At 36.8% G+C, this 23,061-nt stretch overlaps 1 long non-coding RNA gene across 1 annotated transcript in view; it reads left to right on the top strand.

Moving 5' to 3' along the window:
- LOC129397642 (uncharacterized) overlaps positions 1–23,061 on the top strand; it is a 714,556-nt gene that overhangs the window by 73,340 nt on the left and 618,155 nt on the right. Inside the window, exon 6 of the long non-coding RNA XR_010112052.1 lies at positions 1,585–1,701. This is a non-coding gene — a long non-coding RNA (uncharacterized LOC129397642). The remainder of the gene's footprint in view (positions 1–1,584; positions 1,702–23,061) is intronic.

Genomic DNA, 23,061 nt, shown 5'->3' with positions numbered 1-23,061 from the left:
TTGGTATTATAGCCATAATATTTAAATTTAAAACATTTTTTAAAGATAAAAAAAGTCCCTAAAAGGACACTAGTAAAGATGTGTATTTATTTACTTGACTCAACTTTTAACACTTAGAAGGTGTTATTTTAAGGATATCTGTGTGATTCCTTTTTTTCTCAGAAGGAAGTGTATTGGCCACTGTTTGGTACACTTGAAAACAGAACTTTTAGCTGACCATCTTGTAATTATGAGACAAAGGTATATTTTCAGGCGTAAATAAAATATTATGCAAAAACGAGCAGTAATTCAAAACATTGTCAAATTAATATTGAAAGTACAACATTCTGTTACAACTGATGTCTGAGAACTGTCAAATGTAAAGACATCTTCATAGCAAGCTACAAAGTACTTTTCCTGAATTACCCAGATTGGTTTTATACAAATGAAACTCAGTTTACATTTGCTTAATCTCTCAAGTTATTGGGAATTCACTTGATTTGGAACTGAAAAAGTGGTAAAAATGTTCATCTTATTTAGTTATTATTTAACTCTTATAACACTAAGGCAGTATTAGCTGCTGTACAAAGCAAATTATAATAGTCATTCAAGAGTCTGCATTTAAAACCATCTTTGTTTAATGTAGGAATTGAGACAAATGAATGTTTCTAAGTTGCCTCATTTATCATACAAGATTATAGTCATAGAATCTCAAGAAGATAATATCCCCAAATAAATTTTTCATCAACTTAGCATTTACAGTCTCCAAAAATAAGATTTTTCTCTCCTAGGTATAATTCTTGCCATTTCAAAATTCAGTATACTAGATTTTAATAAACAGTCTGATCCTATTATTGATGTTTGAGGGCAGATAGCTTTCAAGTTCCATCCCTGCCCTTCCCCTCTGTCCTACATCTGGATAAGCTGATAAGAAAATCTAGTTTATTCCTCCTTTGGCACCAACTGCCAAAAAATGTTGTTAATTTTTTCTCTTTTCCACATATTTTAGTGTATGTCTTCTAAAAATATTTTTATGTAGTTTTAGGAATGAGAGAAATTAGATATGTATATGTTCAATCCATTATTTTTATCTGGCCATCTACCTCTTCAGCTGCTATTCTTGCATCAGGTCCTAATCTGAAGTCTACAAGAATACCCACAGCTAACAAAGATTCATCATGACCCAAGACTGTGATGATTTCAGATATGTATTTCCGTATTATCAAGACTGGGAGGGGCTACTATACGCCTAAAATTAAACTGGTAACAAGAAATCTCCACCTATGACTCCTGTCACACTCAGAACACATGAGGAAGCTTATAATTCTGAATTAAAGTAGGATCCCCAAATCAGTTGTTAGTTTTGACAACTTTGGAACCAACCATAGGGTGGCTGATATGGACTGAATGTTTGTGTCCTCCCACCCCCTCAAATTCATACATTGAAACCCTAATTCCAAAAGTGATGGTATTTAGAGATGCGGTCTTTGGGAAGTAGTTAGGGTTAGATTAGGTCCTGATAATAGGGCCTTTGTGACAAGACTAATGACTTTATAAGAAGACTCTAGATCTCTCTCTCTCTTCTCTCTTTGCATGTACTAACAGAAGAAAGGCCACGTGAAGACACGGTGAGAAGACGGCCATCTGAAAGTCAGGAGGAGTATCCTCTTGAGAACTGAATCAAGCTAGTACTTTGATCTTGGACTTCCAGCCTCCAGAACTGTAAGAAATAAATTTCTGTTGTTTAAGCCACTCACTCTATGGTATTTTGTGATGGTAGCCTGAGGAGAGTGGGATAGTTGCCAAAATTGTTTGTGGGACTATTTATGATAAAATAAGCTGTTATAATTTTTTTCTGCTATCTCTAGCTGTTTGGCTGGACTTTAAGAGATAAACACTTAACTAGGAGAAACAACTGGAGATTAATTATTAGTAGAATGTGTACTCAGAAAGCCATGTAGGCTTGAGAGAGAAGTGAAAACATTTCTGTCCTGAATCTCCCAGCTGGTGGCATTTTACTGCAGCCAGGTGACTGAATATTTTTAAGGAGGAGCTGGAAACACCCATCAAAAAAAAAACTTTTTTCATGACACACACTGACTCTTGAAAGAATGCTATAAGATGGCCATCTCTTACCAAGGGTTGGGTATATAACTATCATGCCCCTAGTCAGAGAGTTGTACTAAAGAGCTGGGTTATTTGAAAGAAGAACTTGAAGGAAGTGCGAGGCTGAAACCAGACCAAAATGAGTCATGGAGTGAGTAGGAGAAAATAAAGTGATTGCATCCAGTAAAAACCGTTCTGCTAAGCACTTTAGATTTGGAGGAAACCGGGGAAGGAAGCAGTTTAAATGATGGAAAAGACTAGGGAAGGGTTATATTTTTTCTAAGATAAGGAATTTAAATTTGTTTGTAAAAGGAAAGGAAAGGTCCAGTAGAGAAGGGAGGTATAAGGTAAAAATAAGTGAACACAATTAAGAGAGAAATTTCTCAAAGCAGACAGGAAGGGACGGAACTCAAAGTATAGGTGGAAGAGATTAACTTTGGACACAAGTGGGGACAGAATGAAATGAGATAAGAATGCTTCAAGATAAACTTGACATGGAGGGGAGGGTATTTAAAGGAATCCAAATCTGACGGTATTTTCTTCTTTAAATTGGAGACTTTGTTTTCTGTTGAGTGAGAAAACTGACATTTAAATACAATAAAGATAACATTGTAACAACTGATAAGGAATGGGATGATATGAGTAAGGTTGAATACTATCTTTGTGCAGCAGTATTGATGAAAAAGCCACAAGTCTTATCGTCTTATCTTTGCAGGCCTAGTAAACCTTGGTGGGACCAGTCTGAACATTTTTTTCACCATTTTTTTTTGTGGGTCTAATGCTGAGCTCTCATTCAAAAGTGCTATTGAGAAACAGACCTTTATAATAAATAAGAACTCAGTGATGCACTGACTTTAATGGAGTGATCACTATAATGGAAGGCAATTAAAATTGGAAATAGATGTTTGTTTGCTGGCTATGGCATTTGCAGCATGATCTTGAGCATGCCAAGTAGACTCTGAAACTCAGGTTGCATTTCTGTATGTGTGTATACTTGTTAATAGTTATTTATTGTTTTGGCATCAGTTTTTGTTAATAAATTTTTGTCGTTTTTGAATATCAGAACAACAAAGCCTTCATAAAATTGATTTGGCAAATTCCCCTTTTCTCTAATTCCTGAGACAATTTTATTTAACTTTTATTTTAAGTTCAGGGGTACATGTGCAGGTTTGTTACATAGGTAAACTTGTGTCATGGGGGTTTGCTATATAGATTATTTAATCACGCAGGTATTAAGCCTAGTGCCCATTAGTTGTTTTTCCTGATCCTCTCCCACCTCCCACCCTCCACCTCCGAAAGGCCCCAGTGTGTATTCCCCTCTATGTGTCCATGTGTTCTCATCATTTAGCTCCCACTTACAAATGAGGACATGTGGCATTTGGTTTTCTGTTCCTGTGTTGGCTTACTAAGGATCATGGCCTCCAGCTTCATCCATGTCCCTGCAAAGAACATGATCTTGTTTTTTGTCATGGTTGCATAGTATTTCATGGTGTATATGTACTACATTTTCTTTATCCAGTGTATTATTGATGGGCATTTAAGTTGATTCCATATCTTTGCTATTGTGAAGAGTGCTGCAGTGAACTTACAGGTTCATGTGTCTATAACAGAATGATTTTTATTCCTTTGGGTGTATACACGGGAATGGAATTTCTTAGTCGAATGGTATTTCTGTCTTTAGGTCGTTAAGGAATCACCACACTGTCTTCCACAATGGTTGAAGTAATTTACACTCCCACCAACACTATGTAACTGTTCCTTTTTCTCCACAACCTCACCAGCATCTGTTATTTTTTGACATTTTAATAATAGCCATTCTGACTAGTGTGAGATGGTATCTTATTATGGTTCTATTCCCTAATTATCAGTGATATTGAGCTTTTAATTCACGTCCTTGTTGGCTGCGTGTATGTCTGTCTTCGAGAAGTGTCTGTTCATGTCCTTTGCCCACATTTTTTATAGGATTATTTTGTTTTTATTTTTGTAAGTGTAAGAAGATACTGAACCTTAAACCTTTGTCAGATGCATAGTTTGCAAAAATTCTCTCCCATTCTGTAGGTTGTCTATTTACTCTGTTCATAGTTTCTTTTGCTGTGCAGAAGCTCTTTGGTTTAACTAGATCCCACTTGTCAATTTTTGCTTTTGTTGACATTGTTTTTTGGTGTCTTTATCATGAAATCTTTGCCTGTGCCTGTGTCCTGATTGGTATTGCCTAGATTGTCTTCCAGGGTTTTTATAGTTTTGGGTTTTACATTTAAGTCTTTAATCCATCTTGAGTTAATTTTGTATATGGTGAAAGGAATGGGTCCAGTTTCAATCTTATGTATATGGCTAGCCAGTTATCCCAGCACCATTTATTAAATAGGGAGCCCTCTCCCAATTGCTTGTTTTTGTCAGGTTTGTCAAAGATCAGGTGATAGGGGTGTGGCCTTATTTCTGAGGTCTCTGTTCTGTTCCATTGGACTATATGTCTGTTTTTGTACTAGTACCATGCTGTTTGGTTACTGTATCCCTGTAGTATAGTTTGAAGTTGGGCAGCATGATGCCTCCAGCTTTGTTCTTTTTGCTTAGGATTGCCTTGGCTATTCAGGCTCTTTTTTGGTTTCATATGAATTTTAAAGTAGTTTTCTCTAGTTCTGTGAAGAATGTCAGTGGTAGTTTCATAGGAATAGCATTGAATCTCTAAATTGCTTTGTGCAGTATGGCTATTTTCATGATATTGATTCTTTGTATCCATGAGCATAGAATGTTTTTCCATTGGTTTGTGCCATGTCTAATTACTTTGAGAAATTGTAGTTTTAGTTGTAGAGTTCTTTCATCTCCCTCGTTAGCTGTATTCCTAGGTATTTTATTCTTTTTGTGGCAATTGTTAAGAAGAGTTTGTTCCTGTTTTGCTCTTGGCTTGACTGTTGTTGGTGTATAGGAAATTGTAGTTATTTTTGCACAGTGATTTTGTATCCTGAGATTTTGCTGAAGTTGTTTATCAGCTTAAGAAGCTTTTGGGCTGAGACGATGGGGTTTTCTAGATATTAGATCATGTTGTCTGCAAACAGAGACTGTTTGACTTCGTCGCTTCCTATTTGGATGCCCTTTATTTCTTTCTCTTCTTAATTGCCCTTGCCAGGTCTTCCAGCACTATGATGAATAGGTGTGGTGAGCGGGGGCATCCTTGTCTTGTGCCAGTTTTGAAGGAGAATGCTTCCAGCTTTTGCCCATTCAGTATGATGCCAGTTGTGGATTTGTCTTACACGGTTCTTACTATTTTGAGGTATGTTCCTTCAATACCTAGTTTGTTGAGAGTTTTTTAACATAAATGGATGCTGAATTTTATGGAAAGCCTTTTCTGCATCTATTAGATAATCATATGGTTTTGGTCTTTAGTTCTGTTTATGTGATGATCTCATTTATTGATTTGCATATGTTGAATCAACCTTGCATCCCAGGAATAAAGCCTACTTGATTGTGGTGGATAAGCTTTTTGATGTGCTGCTGGATTTTGTTTGCCAGTATTTTATTGAGGACTTTTGCATCAATATACATGTTCATCAGAGATATTGTTCTGAAGTTTTCTTTTGTGTGTGTTTGTCCCTGCCAGGTTTTGGTATCAGGATGATACTGGCCTTATAGAATGAGTTAGGGAAGAGTCCCTCCTCCACAATCCTCAATTTTTTGGAATAGTTTCAGTAGGTATGGTACCAGCTTTTCTTTGTACATCTGGTAGAACTCAGCTGTGAATCCATCTGGTTCTGGCTTTGTTTTTTTTGTTTGTTTTTTTTTTTTGGTTTTGGTTGGTAGGCTATTTATTACTGCCTCAATTTCAGAGCTCTTTATTGTTCTGTTCAGGAATTCAATTTCTTCCTGGTTCAGTTTTTGGAGGGTGTATGTGTCTAGGAATTTATTCATTTCTTCTAGATTCTCTAGTTTATGTGCATAGAGGTGGTCATGATATTCTCCAATGGTTGTTTGTATTTCTGTGGGGTCAGTGGTAATATGCCCTTTGTCATTTCTGATTGTGTTTATTTGAATATTCTCTCTTTTCTTCTTTATTAGTCTAGCTAATGGTGTATCTATTTTATTAATGTTTTAAAAAAAATCAGGTACTGGATTTGTTAATCTTTTGAATGGTTTTCATGTCTTAGCCTCCATCAATTCCATTCTGATTTTGGTTATTTCTTGTCTTCTGTTAGCTTTGGGATTTGTTTGCTCTTGGTTCTCTAGTTCTTTTAGTTGTATTGTTAGGTTGTTAACTTGAGATCTTTCTGTCTTTCTGATGTGAGCATTTGTGCTATAAATATCCCTCTTCACACTGACTTAGCTGTGTCCCACAGATTCTGGTATGCTGTATCTTTGTTATCATTAGTTTCAGATAACTTCTTGATTTCTGCCTTAATTTCCTTATTTACCCAAAAGTAATTCAGAAGCAGGTCATTCAATTTCCATGTAACTGTATGGTTTTCAATGAATTTCTTAGTCTTGATTTCAAATTTGATTGCACTGTGGTCTGAGAGACTGTTTTTATAATTTCAGTTCTTTTGCATTGACTGAGGAGTGTTTTACTTCCAAGTATGTGATTGATTTTAGAGCATAGCCCATGTGGCTATGCAAATAATATGTGTTCTGTTGTTTTTGGGTGGAAAGTCCTGTAGATGTCTATCAGGTCAATTTGATCCACTGTTGAGTTCAGGTCCTGAATATCTTTGTTAATTTTCTGTTTCAATAATCTGTCTAATATTGTCAGTGGTGTATTAAAATCTACCACTATTATTGTGTGGGAGACTAAGTCTCTTTGAAAGTCTCTAACAACTTCTTTTATAAATCTGGGTGCTGCTGTATTGGGTTCATATGCATTTAGAAGAGTTAGATCTTGTTGAATTGAATGCTTTACCATTATGTAATGCCCTTCTTTGTCTTTTTTGATCTCTGTTGGTTTAAAGTCTGTTTTGTCAAAAACTAGAATTATAACCCCTGCCTTTTTCTGTTTTGCATTTGTTTGGTAGATTTTCCTCCAAGACTATGTGTGTGATTATATGTGAGATGGGTCTCTTGAAGACAGCAGACCCATGGGTCTTGGTTCTTTATCCAGTTTGCCACTCTGTGCCTTTTAATTGGGGCATTTAGCCTGTTTACATTCAAGGTTAGTATTGCTATGTGTGCATTTCATCCTGTCATCATGATGTTAGCTGGTTATTTTGCAGACTTGTTTATGTGGCTGCTTTACAGTGTCACTGGTCTGTGTGCTTCAGTGTGTTTTTGTAGTGGCTGGTAACAATTTTTCCTTTCCATATTTAGTGCTTTCTTCCGGAGCTCTTGTAAGGCAGATCTGTGGTAAAAAAATCCCCTCAGCATTTGCTTGTCTACAAAGTAACTTATTTCTGTTTCACTTATAAAGCTTAGCTTGGCCAGATATGAAATTCTTGGTTGGAATTTATTTTCTTTAAGAATGTCGCATATTAGCCCCCAATCTCTTCTGGCTTGTAGAGTTTCTGCTGAGAGGTCCACGTTAGAATGTTAGGCTTCCTTTTGTAGGTGACCTGACCTTTCTTTCCAACTGCCTTTAAATTTTTTTCTTTCATTTCAGCTCAGGGGAAGTTGCAGTATGGGGAGGGTACATGTGGGCCGGTGCATGGCCATAGGGACTGCCTTGCTAAGGTTCTCCACCATTTAGGCACTGTCTGCCAGCACAGAAGCTGTAGTGTGGATCCCAAAGGCACCTGAGACTGCTCTGTAAACAGGCATGGCCAGGCTGGGGTTCTGGGAGAGGTCAGCAGACCAAGGGGTGCTTAGGTTGGACCAGCCCTGTTTGACATGCAAGACCACTGGGCAGAGGGCAGGTCTGATGGTTCCCCTAGAGCTAAAGTCTTTTATGGGAGTAAGTTGAGCCTAGAAGAATAGCCGTCTCTGGTAAGGCTCTGCTACACACGCTCCTGAACCAAACCCTCTGGGTTCCATATCATCTGGCTTGCTGCTTCACCACTTTGCTTGTCCCCTGGTGGCTCCACCTCAGAGAGATGTGGGTCAGCAATTGCTCAGTGCAGTCAGCCCAGGAAGAAGGGTCTGTGTTGTGGGCCCAAGACTGGGGTTCCCTGTCTTGTGATGAGCAGTGGGGGATGTGTGCAACCTGTGGAAGATGGACTGGCCTCCTCTCCTTGGGATGACTACAGCTTGTTGAAGGTGTGGATAAGGCACTTAGGGTCTTCGTTCCTTCATTAGTCTGAGAGTAGCAAGGACAGTTCCACTGCAGAGACAGTGGCAGAGAGGCTTTCAGTTGCCCCTGGAGGCTCTGTCCAGGGAGTTGCTGAGTTGGCTTAATAGCCCTGGCAGGGGGCGACTAGAGGCCCAGGCTTGGAGAACCTTCCTGGTGCGGAGATATGTGAATGGGCATCCACTTAACAGTTTGGCCACGTTTTTGTAGGGCTGCTGTGATATGCTGGGGGAGTCTACTCCAGTCTGTATTTGCCTCGAATTTTCCAGTACCTAGAGGTATCACCAGTGAAGGCTGTGACACAGCAAAGATGGCAGCCCACCCCTCCCTCTGTGAGCTCCATCCCAGGGAGATACAGACCTGTTGCTGGCCTGAATGCACCTGTAGGAGGTGGCTGGAGACCATGGTTGGGAGGTCTTGTCCAGTGAGGAGAAATAAGGTTGGGGAAACACTTTAAAAAGCAGTCTGGCCATGTTTTTCTAGAGAAGCTTTGCTGTGCTGGGGGTCTGCATCAGCCCTCAGTTGCCTTGGACACTCCAAAGCCCGAAGGCTGGAATGGCTAAGTTGCCCAAACAGCAAAGATATTGGCCCACCCCTCCTGCTGGCAGCTCAGTCCCAGGGAAGTTTGAAACCTCTGTCAGCTGGAGAACACCAGCAAAGGTAGCTGGAGACCCTGGCTGGGAGGCTGCATCTGGTGATGAGGGATAGGTTTGGGGACCTGCTTAAAAAAGTAGTCTGGGTACGTTTTTACAGGGCAGCTGTGCTGTGCTGGGGTACCACTTCCACCACTGGTCAGGGCTCCTCAAAGCCTGAAGGTTGGTACAGCTAAGTGGCCCAAAGAGCAAAAATGCCAGCTTACCCCTCCCTTTGGGAGCTCCATCCCAGGAAGCTTTCAAAACTCTGTCGGCTAGAGAATTCTAGTGAGGTTGGCTGGAGGGCCTGGTTGGGAGGTCCCACCCAGTGAGGAGGAATGAGATTAGGGATCTTCTTTAAAAAAAGAGTCTGGCCACATTTTTGCAGAGCAGCTGTGTTGGGGGATCCCTTCTGTCCCTGGTTGGCTTGGACTCTTTAAAGCCCAAAGGCTGGAATGACTAAGTGGCCCAAACGCAAAGATGGTGGCCTGCCCTTCCCCTTGGGAGCTGTCTCTGGGAGGTGAAATTTTGCTACTGGCTGCTGACTGGAGTTCCAAGCCAGTAGGCCTTATACTGTGAGGTGCTGTGGAAGTGGGGCCTACAGACTCTTGCTGCTTGGCCCCCTGGATTCAGCCCGTTTCCTAGGGGTATGTACAGGGGTCTAACCTCCCACTTTGCCCGAGTTGCAGCTGCTTTTGCTGGGAAGCCTGGAAAGCCCTAGTATCTCAGGCTCCCGGGTCTGTGTGTGTGCCTGAGCAGCTGCTCTGCCGAAACTCCACATAGCTGTGTGTGTCAGACTGAAGGCCCTGGTGAAGTGGGCTCACGAGAGGATCTCCTGATCTGAGAGTTGCAAAGATCTGTAGGAGAAGCATGGATTCCCAGGGTCACACATTCACTCATCACTTCTCTGAGTGGAGGATGGTTTCCTTGGCTTCATGTGGCTCCTGGGCGAACTGTCATCCTGCCTTACTTTTCTCCATTCTCTGTGGGTTGAGTTGTTTCCTTGATTATTACCAATGTGAGTACCTGGATGTTTTGGTGGAAGGTGCTATATTTACTTGCCCCTTCTGTTCCTCTTCATGAGAGCCACACACACTAGCTGCATCTAGTTGGCCATCTTGGCCACTTCCCCAATTTTTGAAACTATAAATTAAAAGGGTAATGAGAAAATTAAATGAGATATTTTCTTATTTTTATTGCCACATTATTGTCTTTTTTTTTGCTACAGTCTAGCAAAAAATGTACTTGTAACATATTTGTGTCAGATTATGCTTTCCAAAGATGGTCATAGCTGTATCTCCCATCTCACATGATATTTTTACAATACATCTTTTATACTCCAATTGAAAGATAATATTTATATCCCATACTCATGAGACAAAGAAGGTATCTGGGCTGTTGGACTAACAAAGTTTGGCAAAACTGATGTTGGATGATTTCCAAGGCTAGGTCGTAATAGGAGACTCAGCTTCTACCTTGATCACTGAGACATGCAGTCTGGAGTCCTGAGCTGCAATGTGACTAATACTACTGCCTTGAGGCCATCATGCTGTGAGGAGTGTAAACTGTCCTAATGTGAAGAGGTCACATGGAAAAGCTATGAGACTATATGAAGAGAGGGATGGTTGGCCATCTCTACTCTCCCCCGTCCACACCTTCACCTGCAATCTGTCACTTCATGAGAGACCCTGAGACACATCTGCCTAGCCAAGCTATTTATGCATTCCCAACAGATCAAAATCATGAGAAATAATAACACTATTTAGTTTTATGGTATTAAGTTCTTGGAGATTTGTTTTACAACACTAGTAACTGATAAGATTATTTGTCTAGCTTTCTCAAGTTTATTTTTTAAAAAGTTTCTTTAATACATGGAAAGATTGCTTTTATTGTCTTAAGAATGAGATATATAATTTCAAGAGCTGACATTATTTTCCTACTCATATTTATTGCTTGAAATTGTTTTCTTTGATCTGGGAGGGTTATAATTCTCACTCCTTTTTCTCTTCCTTACTTCTATCTCTTTTGGGAGAAATGAATTTGAATTTCATAAATGAAAGTGACAGCAAGAGGATGATGCATTACTTTCTGATTCAGTACAGTTATTAGAATCAATAGCATCTTCCTTCAGCATAAGCTTATTGAAATTACCTTTATATTATGCATAATGTGTCTTTAATGTATTTTAGAAATCTATCATTTGGAGATAATCGTGGTTTTCTGTTTATTCTCTACTTCTGTAAATCTCATTATTTTGATCTGCTTTTCATACGCGGTTGATTCTTCACATATTTTGCAGCATAATTCTCTTCTTTAGTGTGTTCAATGGCTTGTATCATTTACACCAATATAGTTCTTCATATAGTTCTTATTTGCAATCTTGTATTTTGTGATCAAATTTCTTGAAACACCTGATTTCAGTGGTTATTGAGCTGAACTGATGATGGTGACAATGGTAATAATAATGTGAGTCTTTCCCTTTCTCATTCTCTTCTTCTTCTCTGATCTTTTTTAAGGATATCCATTTACTTGTTTTCAAATTTTGTTCTGTGCTAAGGGGGTTATTTACAGTTAAAATACCTTTACTCTCTTTTGATACCGTGAAATCTGGTCTTTATTATAAGTTAGCCTTAGGAAATGTGCATCATCAAGGAACAAATGAAAAGCAGTTTTTCTAGTTTCCTTCTCAGATATCCCTTGAGTCCTTATAAAAGTGGTTTCAAGACAGGTTTGTGAAATGGTTGAATTTGCCTTCAGTGTTCCTAGAGTTCGTGCATTTTCTCATTGTCCTATTCCAGATATCTGCTCTTCTCTCCACCCTTCCCAGGTCTCAGGAGTCACATGTGCCCTTTCCTAAGACCATAGAAAAGCTTATTCTCAAATTGTTCACACAGAAGTATGAATTACTATTAATGACATACATTTAGCCATTTCAGAAACTCATTATTTTCTTTTTATTTGTATAAATTTAAGTGGTACACCTGCAATTTTGTTATGTGGATATATTGAGGAGTGGTGAAGTCTTGGCCCTTACTGTATCCATTGCCAGAATAATGTTTTTTGTACCCATTAAGTAATTTCTTGTCAGCACCTTTTCTGAGTCTCCAGTGTTTATTATTCCACACTCTACATCCATGTGTACACATTATTTAGCTTCCAGTTATAGGTGAGAACATATGGTATTTGATTTTCTGTTTCTGAGTTGTTTCACTTAAGATAATGAATGGCCTTCAGTTCCATTCATGATGCTGCACAAGATATGATTTCATACATTTTTATAGCTCAATAGTATTTCATTGTGTATACATACCACATTTTCTTTAATCCAATCATCTGTTGATGGACACTGAGGTTGGCACTAGATTTGCTATTGTAAATAGTGTTGTGATAAACATATGAGTACAGGTGTGTTTTTGATGTAATGATTTCCTTTCCTTTGAGTAAGATACCGAGTAGTGGGATTGCTGGATCAAGTGGTAGATCTATTTTTAGTTATTTGAGAAATCCCCCTACTGTTTTCCATAGAGGTTGTACTAATTTATATTCCCATTTACAGTATATAAGTATTCCTTTTTCTCCACATCTTCCTTTTTCTCCACATCTTTGCCAACATCTGTTATTTCTTCACTTTTTAATAATTGCCATTGTGACTGGTGTGACATGATATCTCATTGCGGTTTCAGTTTATATTCCTCTGCTGCTTAGTGATGTTGAACATTTTTTATATGCTTGTTAGCCATTAATAATAAATTCTGTTTAATGGTAATAAAGCTAAAGAAATGAATACCCCATTGCATATTTGCCAGTAGCTGAGGAAAGTTTTCGAAAGTGACCTCAGTTTTTTTTAATTGCCCTGAAACAATGCTTGTAGGTGATCCCTGGATCAAAGAATTAGTTCATTTCAAACTCATGTTTATTAATTTCCTGACACTTATGTATAAGATCATTTTTGCTCAGATGTGGGTCTAAATCAGTTTGTTCATATCTGGATAAAAGGGAGAAGGTATTTGATATCTTCAAACTGTTGTTTTTCAATCTATGAGATTTTCTTAAATACAGAAAATACTCTTAATGAAAGCCATGGTGTAAAATACAGTTTAAATATTCAGTGGTTTTCTTATGTCTTCTCTATGAAAGCAGGAAATTAGAGTTAGTAAGTAGGATGAAAAGAATGCGTTTCTTATACTGCACATAAATTAGATCATTTTATTTGTAGCCACCTCATCCCTGGGAATCCCGTGCAGAAGGCAAGTCTTAAACAATACACCATTTCCAGAGGGTCGGAGAGAATGTAATTTACACCGTGAAATCCATTCTCTCTTCTTAAGAATTTTATTCCTTGAGTATTGTTTCATCTAGGTGCTGAATATATGTGAATTTTAAGATTTATGATCTGGTTCAATGTTGCTGGAATCATAATGGCTGTGATTCTACTTTGCTGACCACTTGAAAGCCAGACATAAGTTGATGGAGATAGAAATTCGGTCATCTTTATACCTAGGTTAGAATTATCAATTCTTCCACAATACTACCGAGGTTAACAGTATGTTTTTTACATTTGATTTCAACACACATATAAAAACAGCAACTGATAATTAGGTGTTTTTGTTGTTGTTGTTTTGTTTTGTTTTTTGATACAAAGTCTCGCTCTGTCAACTAGGCTGGAGGGCAGTGGCACGATCTCGGCTCACTGCAGCCCTGCTTCCTGGGTTCAAGTGATTCTCCTGCCTCAGCCTCCCAGGTGGCTGGGATTACAGGTGTGTGCCATCATGCCTGGCTAATTTTTGTATTTTTTAGTAGAGACGGGGTTTCCCTATGTTGGCCAGGCTGGTCTCAAACTCCTGACCTTGGGTGATCTGCCCGCCTTGGCCTCCCACAGTGCTGGGATTACAGGCATGAGCCAATGCGCCCAACCATACTGATCATTAGGTGTTTATTGGTAGAATACATCTCCTTGTTTATTACATGAAGCATGTGGGGACTCCAACAAGTCACAGCATTTGGTATAATATATAAACAATAAGTAATTGTTAAATAAATAAATGCCTGGGATTGAATCTTCTTTCTACCATTCTTAGTTGTATGATGTTTCTCTTCGTTTCCTCATCTGTACAAACGGTGCTGATAGTAACAGTTTCTACCCATTAGAATGGATTAAACATGATAATACAGGTAAAGCACTTAAGAAGGTGCCAATGCATGTTAATAGTAAGCCCTGCCTTTAGTCACCCACCTCTCACCAACATGTCCAAAGATAGCTCCTACACTCTTGGCCACACCACCAGACTCTAACTAGAGCCATGATTGACTTTCTTAACCTTGATTGACTTTGTATAGGAAAACTTAGGGGGCTTTCAAAAAATACTGACATCTAGGTTCCCACTCCTAGTGAGTTTGATTTAATTGGGTTAGGGTTTGACCTGAGCATAGAGATTTATAAAGGCTCCGCAGGTAATCCTAAAGTGCAGCTAAAGCTGAAGAAAAACTGGACTGGATGTGATCAACAGGGCTTGTCTACCACTAAATCTTATAGCTTTTCCTCAGAGTATCTAGAAATCAGCAATAATATATCAAAATCACTCCTCTTAGATTTACAACTCTTTTTACGCTAGATGAAATCCAGATAGGTTATATCTTTATAATGTTAACATATTTTTAGTTCTGGATTAATGCCTGTTTGGCCCAGGGTGTGTGAGTTGTTAAATTCGTTCCTATCATTTTAGTGTTATCTTTGTGAGGAATGAACATACTGATTAATATTACATTTTACAAAGTGGCATATTTTCAAAGCTTCTTTGTAGAGACTACTGCTTTGACTTAATATCAAGGAATAGAATGGCTAACGTTCTCTGAATAGGCATTTGTTTTGCTGTAAGAATTCCTTAAGCATGATGTCGGCGACTGACAAGATGAAAAATGGTTCTGTGATTCATTTCCAGCCTCAGGCTTACAGAACCACTTAAATATTTTGAGATGTCCTCCTACATCCTGAAATTGTACTAAATCAGAACTGAAAGGATCTCAACAGTCTGAGATTGATCCAAGGGTTAAAATATCATACTTTATTTCTTTTCCATAATACAGTAATGCTATGAAAATAAAGTTTACTAAGAAAGATTAAATATGATTAACAGGCAAATTTGAGCTTGAAACTTACTATCATATTCCATTATAATTTGTCTGAACAAGTTAAAAAAATGTTACATGCCCCTCTCATACTCCTAATCATCAGATGCTCCTAATGAAACAACATATAAATGGATTCTTGAAAGCATTCACAATTCCAGACCATTTTGAGCCAGTCATTAAAATCTTTTGTTCTCTTAATGCCTTGTAAAGTTATTCTCAAGCAATGTTCCAGCTGACTATGACTCATAGTCAGGGGACCAGGCCAGTGGAACTTAGCATGAAGTGCTTTATGTGGTATGAAGAGGCTTCTACTGTATTTCAATGTATGGACTTTGAAAGTAACACACAGTAAAGCCAGATGGTAAACACATGTTGACCCCATTCAGAAAACACAGTCCTAAGATTCAACATAAGCTCTGCATCAAGAAAGAATGCAAGGTTGTTAAAGAATAACAGACTCTCACTGAAATAGATAAACAATAGTATAAGGGCCTATAAAAATAATTCAACTGAAATACTTCCTTGTTGGTTTTAGCAAAAAGAGAGTATCCTTGATATTTTCAGATGACTGACTATATTCATGTATCAGATTTCATTTTTAGACACAGCATCTTGACTGTAATATTTGTTATAGATTTATTCATTCCACGTATATATAGAGAGTGTCTACCATGTGTCAGGTATTGTGATAGGAGTTGAGACTTAGTGAACAAGATTAGCATCAAACTTATTAGGAGCACTGGAGAAGCACCTAGAGGAAATGATTATATAAGATTATTATTTATATAGTTATCATGCTCATATGAAGTCCACCAAAATCTAGAATAATACGACACATATAGAACTTAATATGTGTGAAATTCTGTTCTAAATGTTTACACATAATAACTCATTTAATCTTGCAACAATCTGTGAAGTGGTTTCTACTACTATCCCACTTTAATGTGTGAGGAAAATGAAACAAAGAGGGGTTAAGTAACTTGCCTAGGATGACCCTGCCAGTAATGTCAGAGCTGGAGTTCCCTGCTTTCCAGATAGCCTGGTGTCTGTTTTACATTTTGAGCTACATCATGAGCTAGTGATACAATTACTTGACACTAATTATACTTTACAATAAAGCATATTAATTCGAGTAATTTTAATACAGTAATCCTTTGATGTTTATTACTTGAAGGAACAGTACAGGTTAAGACAGAATAGCAAAAAAACTTGAACGATAATAAAGAGATACAAGGGAGAAAGTGTTACTTTATGTATTATGCCCTAACATTTAAAATATTTTTAGTAACCTTAATTTTATTTTTTAAATATAAAAATAACTAACACTCATAGTAGAAAATATAGAAAAGTGAAAAACCACCATACACTATCTCATTTTCAAGATGAGAATATTTCATTACTATTCTTTTTCTATATGTGAGATTCATAGAATTATAATATAGTGATTAAAATAAAATTGTATGCTACTTATTGCATACATTAGTATAATATAAACATATCTCACAGTAAAATAGTCATTTCTAAACCTTATTTTCATAAGTAGCTCCCCATCCCATCTTTTTAGGAAAATAGGATTATCTTTCACATTATTCCTTGATACCAATGTTATCCAGAGTCTGATATTTATCTAAGCCAGCCTGGTGGTTTGGGAGTTCTTTAACATGTGCAGAATGATGGTCTGGAAAAACCTAAGTTATTGTTCAACAGCTGAATAAACTATCAATATCAAGAGAGCAGTCCAAATCTCTCTAAATAATTCTTTTAAAGAGGAAGCCATCTCAATGGAAATGGGTGAATATTTGTCCTTTGTAATATTATGATGCGAATTTCCAATTACTGAACCCAACGTCAGCTCCTGAACAAGTGAGATAAATGCCTTAGCTCATAGGTAGTTTTGACTCCCAAGACATGTCACTCTAAAACCTCATGTTCATTTATTTCACCAACATTTAATACCACAGTACATGATTTATTTGGTATGATTCCAATGCATTGGCAGAGAAAATAAATAATAGTTCTCTGCATATAATTATCTAGGAGACTAGGTCTTTGACAGGGGAATTACCCATTTAAAGATGGATGGCAAATGCTGCTAGTCATTGGAGAATGTCTGAAAGCCTTTTCTTGTTCCGAAATGAGTCTTTAAAGAAGGCATCTGTAGAACAAATGATTATAGAGGTCACATAGTTCAAATGACAAATTCTGCTAACAAAGCAAGGCTCCTGTGTATTACTGGGCACTTTTGCTTCTTAGGTCATGGAAAGAGAAAAATAAAGAGATAGCTAGAGAAGGAAAAGTAATTGTTCCAAAAACCACCACTATCACCAGCACCACCACCAATGATAACAATAAAATCACCAAAACAATTGCAACAAAAAGTAGATAAAGTTGAAGAGAGAGAGCAAAAGAGCAAGAAGGGAAGTGAAACGCAGAAAAAAGTACATATGGTAAGAATTATGGAGAAATTCTGCCAGTGGTACTAACTGAATAAACTGTCGAATTGATCTAATATATGGTTCAGAGGACTGACAGCTGAATTTCAGGTATCTTCATTAGCAAATCTTTATTTTCCTGTCTTGAAATAAAACAATAGAATATCAAGAAACTCCATTTACCTATAAGGCCCTAATTAGAATGAAATGATGGGTATTAGATAATGTTCTAGACATGATTTCAAATATAAAGACCCATTATTTTTATTTATTTTATGATGAACATATTTTTGTGATATTCTCTGATGTAATTTCCATCCTTTATATCTCTGTATGATTGATATATTTATCATAAATTTAAAAAACAGAGCTGTTTACCAATATCAAGTGAAAAGTCTCATAATAGTGAACAATTACTAACTGATTACAACACTAACCCAAGAGGTCAATGTGAACTTTCTCATATAATTCTCATAAATTTATTTGAGTTATGTGGTATTGTTATACTTTTTTTACAGCTGGGGAAACTGAGTAACAAAGCAGTTAAGTAACTTGCTCAATAGAGGAGCCAAGACTTATAACCCAGGCAGTCTGATTCTGGAAGCTGTGCTCTTAACCACGACACGAAGTAAAATAAAAGTGAAAGAAAAAAAAGCCAGGAATAAATGAGGTTTCTTCAGGCATACTTTATGATTTTTACTTAATATTTTCAACATTGATTTAACTAATATTTACCAAGCACCTTTTAGATTCGTCGTACCATGCTGCACTGTATTATTGTGATTGATGAATGATATGTGTGGTGCCTGCCACATGGAATATATAATCGAGAGAGATAATGAAATATAAATAATTTGTCAATTTTTCATTTATTGCAAACACAGATCTGGGTGTTCTGGGGCCATTTTAATTTTTACAATATAATTATTACTAAAGGTTAAATAGCTTAGAATATATATGTATACATATACATATGTTAGTACATATACACAATATATGTACATATACAATATATACATATATTGGGTTTGTGAGTCTTCCATTCTAATGTTAACTTTCCTAAAAATGTTGACTGTGTTATTAGGCAAGTTGTAACTACTTTTTACATCAAGCATCCCATTCACCAAATGATGCTAATGCCTACTACAAATGCAGGAAAAAATGATGACATAATTTTTGGGTAGAGTTCTCAGCTCTGTGGTAGGGCAAGAAAAACAAAAACCTTCATTGTCCACCTTGAATAATTACTATACAGTGGAGACTAATCCTTGATCTCAAGTTAATAACGGGAAGCTATCTGAAGGTGCTTGCTTTGAAAGGTTACAGGCTTAAGCAGATATAGGGGGATCATAAATAGCAGACATATTGTGAAATAAAATTTTACTCCAGGAGTACTAAGAATGTTTTTATAAGGATGTTGAAATAATGGGTTGAAACCATGGAGACTGAGTTAGGCATTGGATGAGCTGTTTCCACATTGTGCCAGAGGTGAAAAGATGAAGGTGAAGAGTGAAGCTATTGAGCTGTGAGAAGGTTATAAGTAAACTAAAAAGTGGACTGAAGGATAGAGTAACTGTTTCTGGAAGGAGTTGCCTAAGCCAAAAACCTTTTCCTGGCATACCCGTAGAACATCTTGTTTTTATGCTGAAAAGAGAGTCCACATTAATGTAGTTTAGTTGTGTTTGCATCCTTGTGATTTTCTGAAGCTCATAATAAGTGTGCTAGGAATAGCTTAATTGTTGTAGTTTACATCATAAAGTAATTACCACCATCATGGTGGTCAGTAGAGATCTTCTAAGGATAAAATATGTGCTAGTGTTTTTTTCACTTTGCATCATTTTTTCTTTCTTTTGGCTATGATTTCTTGGGAATAATACAGAGACAACAAATGATGTCTTAAATTCATAGTTCTTACTCTTCTCCCAACTTTTTTTTCATATAACTATCCCCTGGTTGGAATAGGATTTTCTACCTTTGCAATATGTGTATTAAAAACTGAATTTGTGGCCAGGTGCAGTGGCTCATGCCTGTAATCCCAGCACTTTGGGAGGCTGAGGCAGGCAGATCACTTGAAGTCAGGAATTCGAGACCAGCCTGGTCAACATGGTGAAACCCCATCTGTACTAAAAATACAAAAATTGGCCGGGCATGGTGTCATGTGCCTGTAATCCCAACTACTTGGGAAGCTGAGGCAGGAGAATCACTTGTAACTGGGAGGTGGAGGTTGCAGTGAGCTGAGATGGTGCCACTACACTCCAGCCTGGGTGACAAGAGTGAGACTCTGTGTCAAACACAAACAAACAAACAAATAAATGGAATTTGTAATTGTCCAAAACATACAAACAAACAAACAAATGGAATTTGTAATTGTCCACAACAAAAATTGATGGTAGAGAATATAACCAGTTGTATCTATTTGTAAATAGATGGTTACTTTTTTGTTTGTTCATAACATAGAAATAATGATATTATTAAAAATATCTCTTTTTTTTACTGGATATGGGCAAAGTAGTAGTGATGTATATCAGTGTGTGAGCTATGGGCAGATAGCATCAGCATTACCCACAAACCAGCCTTTTTTCAGCCCTACTGAATTAGAAACTGTTGGTAGAGTTCAGGAATAGATGGTTTAACTAGTTTCTCAGGTGGTCTTTATGAAAATGAAAGTTTGAAAAGTCCTAGTTCATGTCAGTTTCATTCACATTCTCTTGGCCAGAACCCAATCATCTGACCCTAATTTCATGCAAGGCTGTGAGAGAAGCCAGTTTCCAGAGCAACTCTACCCTTCGGTACACAGAAATACCCAACTCGACCTAGTGTTTGGCAAACAACTTGCTATCTCTAGCTAGCATTAATCTTTCAGAAGAAAAGTTATGTCACAAGAAAATAAGTTTTAGAAGGTACTAGAAATGTTGTTTAATCAATAGTCAACCCAATTTTATTTATTTGTATTGCTTTATATTTAAAATATAGTGCTAATTCTCTTTTATATTTATGGCACTTTGAAAAAAATTCAACTAAAAGCCTTGATAGAAAAAAAAGTTTCAATGAAAACGATGTGTTCTGAGCAGAGCCAAATTTCTATTTATTTCTGCCAATTGCTAACCAAGTGGCATTGGGAAAGTTGAACCTGTTTTAAGAAATTCAAAGTAAAATAAAAGCTTTAACATTGAGGTTACTTGAGGTTTGACAGTTTTATGTTTTCTAAGTTAATATTTTGGGATTATAATTAAATCCAATGATTAAATGAATATGTATTTGATTATTTTATGCTTTGCAAAGGTAGTTACTGGGGATTAAAACTTAGTCTAGTGATAGGAGAACTAGATATGTAAATAAATAAAAACAGTACATATGTGATTTTATTGTCTTTTATAAGTTTCATATGTTTCAGCTTTAAAAGCAAATCTATTAAAATAGTTAATTCACAATTTAGGACTATTTCTAGTGGTATTATGAGACAGACCATGCAGAGTTTTATTTTTTTATTTTTTGAGACAGTCTTGCTCTGTCACCCAGGCTGGAGTGCAGTGGCATAATCGTGGCTCACTGCAACCTCCTCATCCTGGGTTCAAGGAATTCTCCTGCCTCAGCCTCCCAAGTAACTTGGGATTACAGGCATGTGCCACCACACCTGGCTAATTTTTGTTTTTTTTTTTTTAGTAGTGATGGAGTTTCACCGTGTTGGCCAGGCTCGTCTCAAACTCCTGACCTCGAGTGATGTGCCTGCTTTGGCCTCCCAAAGTGCTGTGATTACAGGCATGAGCCATTGCACCTGGTCCCATATAGCATTTATTAATTATATGTTTTAAGTTTTTCCTCATTACTGTATAAACAATAACTATTACTGTATTCTCAGTTCCTGGAACTGTATATACTTAGTAGACTAGCATGCACTATATATTTGTTAAATTAATGAAACAAAATATTAAAATATTAAACCCCATGGTTTAGTTATGACTCAGAGTATCTTCCTTACCATTCCCTAGTACATTGTGGCCAACAATTTTCATGCCTTATGTATCTATCAAGCAATGTGATCTATGATAATCACCAGTGCAACTAAAGAAAAATAAAAAGAGCTTAGTGTTGTTATCTCTGAAAAGTGAGTCAAGTGGTCACTCTGGTCTGTGTGGATTTTTAAAGCTTTGTGCTGGTAATAAAGAAGTCCAATTTGTAAAGGAGAAAAAAACACATAGCAAAAGGAGAAGACTTCTGTTTGAGCTTGTGAATAGGCAAGATAAATAAAATAGATTTAAATAGGAAAATTATATAGCTCTTCAATTAAAACAATAAAAGATGTTAGAGTGTCTTTTAAAAGAAATAAATGCTTAGGATAAATTCAGGTTTTTAATTGTTGTTTTGTTTTATTGTCACTTATCATTAACTTCCTTGTCAACCCAACCCCAGTGGCACTTTCTAGAGATCTTTGGTTTATTTCTTAGGAGTGGGCTGTCTTCTTTCTCTGTTTCAAAGCAACAGCCGTCTATTTCCTCTCCTAGGCTCTAAAAATGAATCACAAAATGTGTCATTTGTTCAAAGCAAAGATAGCCTCTTCTATATTCAGCAGGACCAAATCAGGTAATATACATGAACAGGCCTCATATAACTTGTTTTTGCTGTTGTTTTTAGAATCTGGAGAACAACTACCCAACTGCGGAGTAGGGGTGTTGCTCCTGCTCTGTGCGTGTTTGTGTTTTAAGAGACTGAGTGAAATCACCCATTTTAAAGGACAGATCAGAGACATTTAAACAAAATTGAATTTGGAGTTTGGATGAAAAATTTAGTCCATTTTCTTACAAAAACCAAACTAAATCAAACCATGTTTTCATTTTGTTCACCATCCATTGAGAACATTATGGATTTTTTCTCTCTGTTTTTTAAATTTTATTATCGTATATTAAAATTTGGTTTTAAAGTTTGTTTGTTTGTTTTTGTTTGTTTGTTTTCAGATGAGATTGGGCGCATTCAGGGCAGTATGACCGTAGCCTGGTTTTTTATTTTCAGAAACGATGCCTTTAGTCCTTTAATTTCCTCTCTACTTGCTCATCTGACATGTGTTCATTGCTCTCATTCTCCTGCTTCTCTAAATAATATTAAGTAACAGAAAATGTGCTATTTAATAAAATTAAAATGAAGTTTATTAACATATTTTTCAGAATACTATATATATTCTTAATATTTGTTTGTGTCCAGAGAATTTTTACTTTAATGTAATATAAACCTTAGGACTAATTGAATTGGAAGTATATTCTAAAGGCTACTTACTCCACCATTCTATGTTAACTCACAAACTATATAACAGAAAAAAATCATTTTTTTCTTTATGATAAATCTTAGATTAATTTTGACAAGCTCAGCATGACAATCAAACTTGCTGTACAACTTTGATTTATGTGAAAACACACACACACATATACCATCCATCAACTCTTAAAAATTTCTTCTGATTGATTGGCTAGAGAATGAAAGATTTACAGAAATATATTAGACAGAAGAACAAGCTATGAAGCTAAAATACTAATTACTCATGACAGAAGGGCAATAATATTTATAGGGAAAAGTATCTCTTCCCCTGAAG

Source organism: Pan paniscus, chromosome 3 (assembly GCF_029289425.2).
Source record: "Pan paniscus chromosome 3, NHGRI_mPanPan1-v2.0_pri, whole genome shotgun sequence".
Classification (NCBI taxonomy): domain Eukaryota; kingdom Metazoa; phylum Chordata; class Mammalia; order Primates; family Hominidae; genus Pan; species Pan paniscus.
The sequence above is the reverse complement of the archived record's forward strand: the minus strand, read 5'-3'. Positions and strand labels throughout refer to the sequence as shown.